Genomic DNA, 7,296 nt, shown 5'->3' with positions numbered 1-7,296 from the left:
TTTTCCATTGGCGGTGAGAGATAACCCTTTGCTTTATACCCTTATTTGGCTTGGTGCATTTCTAGAAGAAGGTTGGGCTTGTCGTTTACTAGGTCTATTTTCTTGAAGCTGGTTTATAATGATGGATTTCAGGGTGGGGCAGCAGAATCTGTTTTTACTGCTTGGCACCTCTGGGGACTTCGTTTAGTACATCAATTTTTGGTTGCAGATTCTTCCTCGGTTCTTGGCCTGTCCAGCCTTAGGGAATTACATTCGCAGGTTTCCATCCCTTTATTTGCCTATCTTCAATCTAGTAGCTATATTTTGAAATTAATGTCAGAACTCCCAGTACGTGATTGGAATAATGTCTTTGATGTTTTAATATTGGGTCGTAAGGTGGGTCCATTACCAACTTCCTTACTCTATAAGCAAACTAGGAAAAAACTTGACTTCTCTCAGGCTACCACTGGCCTGGTCAAATGGCGAGATACTTTTCCTGACCTTTCTGTGCAATTAATAATTAAGTCCTCGGTATTATTAAATAAACAATTTATTTCTTCATCTTTTATGGAAATGCAGTACAAAATACTGCATAGAGCTTATTATTCACCCAAACTTCGTCACATTATAGGTGTGTTGGAAACTTCGAGATGTTTTAAATGCTCGCTCCCAGAAGCTGATATCCTTCAGTGTTTATGGTCTTGTGATTTTGTTCAATTATTTTAGAACACAGTGCAGTCTAATATTAATGATATATTACATATACCATTTACAGTGAACGTTTCTTGGGCTTTGTGGAATCAGTATTTTCCTTCCCGGCCCCCTGACCAGCCTATTAGTACTCGTCGTCTGTTTGCCATAGTGGCAGCAGTAGCTAAGAAAACCATCCTGTCACAATGGATACATGCAGAACGTATTTCTATACAGTATATGTTACCGAGACTTAACTATGTCTACCAGATGGATTGGATTGAGTGCTTATTAGATGTTGAATCCTGTGCGCAAAAATTCTTTGATGTTTGGCTGCCCTATATTGTGTCATTCCCTCCTGCTGTAAAAGATTGTATTAGACAGTTTGTACACCTCACTACTTGGTATAACACGGCCGTTCTGGAGGGTGGTAGCCCGCCTTTTTGAGTCTCTGGATTGGGGTTTCACCATTGCTAATGTGTTTGATTGGTGGGATTCTTGGTGTCTTTTCTTCCCTAAATCACATTCCATGTATGTTAAGGTTTACCAATGTAGTATTGTGAATATTTTTTCTTGAGCGATGTTGTCTCACTGTATGACCTTTTTCAGGTTTCTTGCCGTGCCATGTTTGTACCTATGCCTATGTCTTTTTATTATTACATTTATCTGTACTCTTTGAATTTTTTCAATAAACATATTATAAAAAAAAAAAAAAAACTACTCCGGCAGCATAAAAAAATGTTTTGTAATGTCCCCGTCCCCCCTTTATTTTTTATTAAACGGACAACGTATTACGCCGGGAAAAAAAAAAGAAATGTTATTAACCACATATTAAGTCCAGAATTCCTATTTTAATATATTCAATTTACCCAAGAACTTTGATGGAAGAAGATGACAGTGGTTTATATGAAGATACATAAAAAGTAGGATGTATCTTTAACAGAGATATCAGCAGTTCAAATTACAGAGGATGAAGTACAGATTGAATGGATAATGGTCCAGAATAGTGCCCACAGTGTCCGGTCGTTGATAAGCAAATGGACACCTGTGAAATTCCGCTCCCCTGCCCCCAGCTCCATGGCAACCAGGAAGTGGAGCTTATGCAGCGGCCAGGGTTGCTAGGCAGCGAGACACCGGAGGTCTCCTGTGTAAGTTGCAGGAGGCTGGTGTATGTGCAGCAGCTTGGCTGTAGTGAGTTTTAATTAAGGGAAGGCTTGGCTGTTCTGCACTGGTGATTGGCTCTTGCTTCCTTTTATATGTTTTGTCTCTCACTCCTTGCTGGTTATAGTTTCCTGGCTGCAGCGGGAGCCCTTGTCTCTTGGTAATAGTTCTTGCCTGCGGATACCTTGCCTGGTTTCCTTACTATTGTGCATTGCAGAGTTCCTGTGTCCAGCCCCATGTCAGCTGCATAATGTGTTATGTTTATTGGCCCTCATTCTGAGTTGTTCGCTCGGTAATTTTCTTCGCATCGCAGCGATTTTCCGCTAATTGCGCACGCGCAATGTTCGCACTGCGACTGCACCAAGTAAATTTGCTAAGAAGTTTGGTATTTTACTCACGGCATTACAAGGTTTTTTCTTCTTCTGGTGATCGTAATGTGATTGACAGGAAGTGGGTGTTTCTGGGCGGAAACTTGCCGTTTTATGGGAGTGTGTGAAAAAACGCTGCCGTTTCTGGGGGAAACGCGGGAGTGTCTGGAGAAACGGGGGAGTGTCTGGGCGAAAGCTGGGTGTGTTTGTGATGTCAAACCAGGAATGAAACTGACTGAACTGATCGCAGTGGCAGAGTAAGTATCGAGCTACTCAGAAACTGCAAAGAAATTTCTATTCGCAATTTAGAGAATCTTTCGTTCGCAATTTTGCTAAGCTAAGATTCACTCCCAGTAGGTGGCGGCTTAGCGTGTGCAATGCTGCTAAAAGCAGCTTGCGAGCGAACAACTCGGAAAGAGGGCCATTATGTGTTATTTCTGCCAGTATTATACCTTGCCTATTTACTATTTAGTTACATGTCTCCTCTATATTCAATTTCTCCTGCATATCTTCTGTAACCCCTCCTACCAGTAGCTCCACCTATTTGTTCAGCGTTTTCAGCCGTTCTAGGTGCTCTCATTCTCGCTATACTCTCTAGCTCATATTACACCAGCCTTGTCTTTGTCTGGGACACTCCTGTCTTTATATCTTTGGTTTTCTGATTTTACCTTGCACCATAGTGTCATTCTCTTTCTCTCATCTTGTCATCTTTGTGCGACTTCCTTCCTATCTGCATTGATGCAGGTCACTCAGGGTGAAGCACGTGCTACCACCAGTGGAGTAAGTCCTGGTGGTATCCCTGTACCGGTAGGCACATCACACCTTATAGGAAAAGCGGCAATTATAGGCTAGAAGACCTGCTGGTGAGTTCTACGAGTCTTAACCTGGGATGTACAGGGGTCACTGCCAAAAAGATCTCAGAAGTCTCCAATGAAAGAAGAGTCCTCAGTCGTAACATATAGCACCTAGCTACAGTTTGCAGTTTGCGTGATGATAGGAGACAGTCTGGATATTTACCACAAATCTGAACTTAAAAGTTTTAAGTTCAGATTTGTGGTTAATATCCAGAATGTCTCCTACAGTGAAAGCTTTGGTGGGTCAATGATGTCTGTCAGATAAAAACTATTATCATATTTTATCTGACTAATATGTAGATTGTTAATCTTTTCCAAACTTCTTGTATTTCCTTTTGTTGGTTCTGAACTGTTGGAACATATTTTTTTGGAATGATACTGCATATGAATTGCTGGTGGTATCCATAGTGCACAAATAATGAAGGGAACAAAGTCGAAAAATGTTTTCCGCAATTCAGCCAACAGTAAACGTTCAGTCTGAGCATTTTGTTGATAACTGTTGTAACTTTAGAGGTACTGTACTGTCCTAGGCATTTGCATGTGATAACAGATGACATATTTCAGAAAATGTCCACGGATTTACTCCAGAAACTGAAAGTAAATTGAACTCCTCTGTCTGATACTATAGATTTTGGGTGCTCATAAAATCTGTTGATTTGTTTGATAAATAGCTAAGCTGTGTGGGGATCAGAAGGTAGTTTTACAAGTGGTATAAACTTCTTCTTCAAACTCCTCTCCTGACCGTGGTCTTCAGTGGGACTGGATTACGGGGGGCGCTGGAGCAAAAGCATAAGTATTCTTCCTTCCCCATTTCTGCACTGTATTTTTGAATGCTTTGTTATGTCTAATTTCAGTTTTGAGATTGTTATATTATTCCTTTGATTTTGTATAGGAGTTACTCGGCTATTGTTATGTTTTCTGACAGCTGGCTTCTGTCTCTTCACTGTCCCCAGATGGTTTGTTCCTTTTTTATGGGTATCATGGTTGCATTGTACAGCCCACGGTCAAGCTCATTTCTGATTTGGACTTTAGTACAGTGGAGCGACAGACTTGCAGCACTGAGGAACTCTATATTGTCATGTTTTGATTTGGGTGATGATGTGATATCCACTACCCCCCTTACTTTACTTAGTGTCGTCATGGTTAGGCATCCTACCGTGCCCATGAGAGGGGTTGTTCCTATTCTTCTCTTCCTCTTTGCTACTTTCTTCTTTCTCTTTTTCCCTGACCCTTCCCCTGTTATTGCCAGGTACATGTTACACAGGATACATACCCATAGGAGGTTCATATCGTTTTACAATCTTTTTTCTTTAATAAGATATAATGGTTAATATTGTGTCTTTAAATGTAAGGACTTAAGTCCCCTCATAAAAGGAGATTGGCATTGAACTATTTCCACAAAGTTAAAGCTCAGATTGTTGCAATTCAGGAGACACATTTTATCAAATTGGCCCTTCCACAATTTCATAATGTCAAATTTCTGCACTGTTATATGGCAAACGGACCGGCGCAAAAAAGCTGGTGTAGCTATATTATTTTCCTAACATTGTGCATTCACTCTCACCTCTCAACATTGCGATACTGAAGGAAGATATTTGATCCTATCTGGTTCTCTCGAGAACAGGGAGGTGACCTTAGTGGCCTGCTATGCTCCCAACACTAAACAACTGTCATTCTGCAGGAAATTATGCGCTAAGGTGCAACAAGTTGCTAAAGGCGCTCTATTAACGCTTGGTGACTTTTATTTGGTTTTAGACCTGTCAGTTGATAGTTTACGCAAACATACTTCTCTCTCCAACCAGCCCAACAGATGTGCTAAGGGTTTCCGCCAGTTGCTAGCGAAATACGATCTTTTTCACATATTGTATGGCGTATCAAACACCCAACAGAAAAAGACTTCACTTTTATTCCCAAATTCATGGTACTTATTCTCAAATAGACCTTGCTTTATCTAATGAGTGGTCTCTACAGTCTATCGGCAAAATATCTCTACTCCCTATGTCTTGGTCAGACCATTCACCTCTTTTTGTAGTGTGGGATATTGCACAAAGAAAGACGTCCTCTAGCCCATGGCGTCTGGGAAAGCAAACCCTTCATCAGCCAGAAGCTCTACAGGCCATTCAATCTGCCATAAACTATTACCTTAATGAGAATTCTCCTGCAGAAACATCTACCTTTAACTTCTGGTGCACTCTGAAATATGTCATACGTGGCTCAGCGATTGAGATTGCAGCTAAGCTTAAGAAAGACTATAGACGTAACTTTGAGCGGGCTGAAATGGACATTGCTTCTCTAGAGGGTGAGCATAAAGCTAATCCAAATGTTAGGACTTTCCTTAAGTCATTACGGGATGCTAGAGACAAGGTAAATGTCTTTTATTTGGCGGAGGTACAACAAAACCTTAGCAGACTCAATCTTAGATTTTATGTACACTATATGGGAACCGAGCCAGCAGGTTGTTGGCTAGGAAACTGAGGGGTAAGAAGGCTAGAGAGAAAATCCATAATATACATTCTGATAAAGGTTCGATAGTGTATGATCCCAACGGTATAGCAAATGTTTTCGCATCATACTACTCTAAACTTTATAATTTGAAAGATGATTCTTCCACCTTTCAGCCTAGTCAGCTGGGCATAGAGATATTTTTAGATGCTCTTGATCTCCCCTCGCTGTCTCCGGAGGCCTGTTTGTCTCTTAGTATACCCTGGTCATTGGATGAGGTTCAAAAGGGTATTGACTCTTTACCTAATGATAAGGCCCTGGGCCCAGATGGTTATCCCTCCATCTTTTATAAGACCGTTAAGGAACAACTAGCCCCGGTGCTGTTATCAGTGTTCAACGAAGCCTCAGACGTAAAACACTTCCCAAAAGAAATGTTAGAATCTCAAATTATTGCTATCCCTAAGCCGGGGAAATCTAAATCCTCAGTCCAAAATTTAAGACCAATCGCCTTACTCAATACGGACCCGAAACTATACGCTAAACTAGTTGCTAATCGCATTTGTCCCCTTCTCCCGTCTCTTTTTAAACATAACCAGGTGGGGTTTGTTTTGAACAGGCAGGCCCCCGGATAACATCCAACGAGTGATTAATGTTATTGAATATTGTCAGTGCAGGAAAGAGCCCCTTTTAGTATTATCATTGGACGTGGAAAATGCGTTTGATAGACTGCACTGGGGGTTTATGCAAGCAACCTTGAGCAGATTTGGCTTTGCTGGTTGGATCCTGGATTGGACTGGCTCTCTACTCTATGCCTTCTGCCAAAGTTTTCGTAAACGGTTGTATCTCCACAGGATTTGATATATATATATAATGGTACGCGCCAGGGATGCCCGTTGTCAACTCTTATTTTCGCACTGGCAATAGAGCCTCTGGCTGAACGGATTAGGACGCATGATTTGATCAAAGGCCCCGTAATCGGTGGTACCTCTCATAAATTGAGTTTCTTTGCAGACGATATTTTGCTCTGTTTACTAGACTCTGAGACCTCTTTATCAGAGCTACATAAGGTGTTACAGCAGTTTTCGGTAGTCTCTCTCTATAAGCTTAGCACCAATAAAACAGAAGCCTTTACTTTTCATGTCCCTCCGGATTTGTTAACTAGGTTGAAGGCATCATATAAATACTATTGGCAATACCGCTCATTGAGATATCTGGCGACCAACTTAGCTTGTGAAGAACACCTAATCGAGTGTAACTATGGCCCTCTAGTCAAAGCCTTCGAGGGGCTGACTGGATGATGCAGGAGGTTTCGTGGCTGGGGAGAATTGCCGCAGTGAAAATGGTTCTGCTGCCGAAATTGATTTATCTTTTCCAAGCAATTCCTAGACCTCTACCAAGATATCTCTATAATAAATTCAATCAGATTTTGATCAGGTATATTTGGAAAAACTCCAAACCTAGAATTAAGTTTATCTAAGACCGCTGGTGGAGTTGCCTTCCCCGATATTGAAAAATATCACTCTTCATGTTTGTTGAGTCAGGCTAAAGACTGGTTTGATCCAAATGCCCAGTGCTACATTAGGGATTAATGCCATCAAAGATTTCAGTGATAAAAAAGGGGACGGTAGAGTAATCTCCGTGCAAGAGGAGACTTGGGTTTTAATCGAAAACTTTACCTCCCATCGAAAACTTTACCTCCCATCTGGTGGCTCTCCCTGATCTGTTGTGGATGCCGCCCTCTGTTACGCATACTTGGACAGGTATGTGTAAATCGACTAAAACTACTATAGATATGTGGCATA

This window comes from Pseudophryne corroboree, chromosome 5 (genome assembly GCF_028390025.1).
Source record: "Pseudophryne corroboree isolate aPseCor3 chromosome 5, aPseCor3.hap2, whole genome shotgun sequence".
NCBI classification, from domain to species: domain Eukaryota; kingdom Metazoa; phylum Chordata; class Amphibia; order Anura; family Myobatrachidae; genus Pseudophryne; species Pseudophryne corroboree.
Note: the sequence above shows the minus strand (reverse complement) of the source record.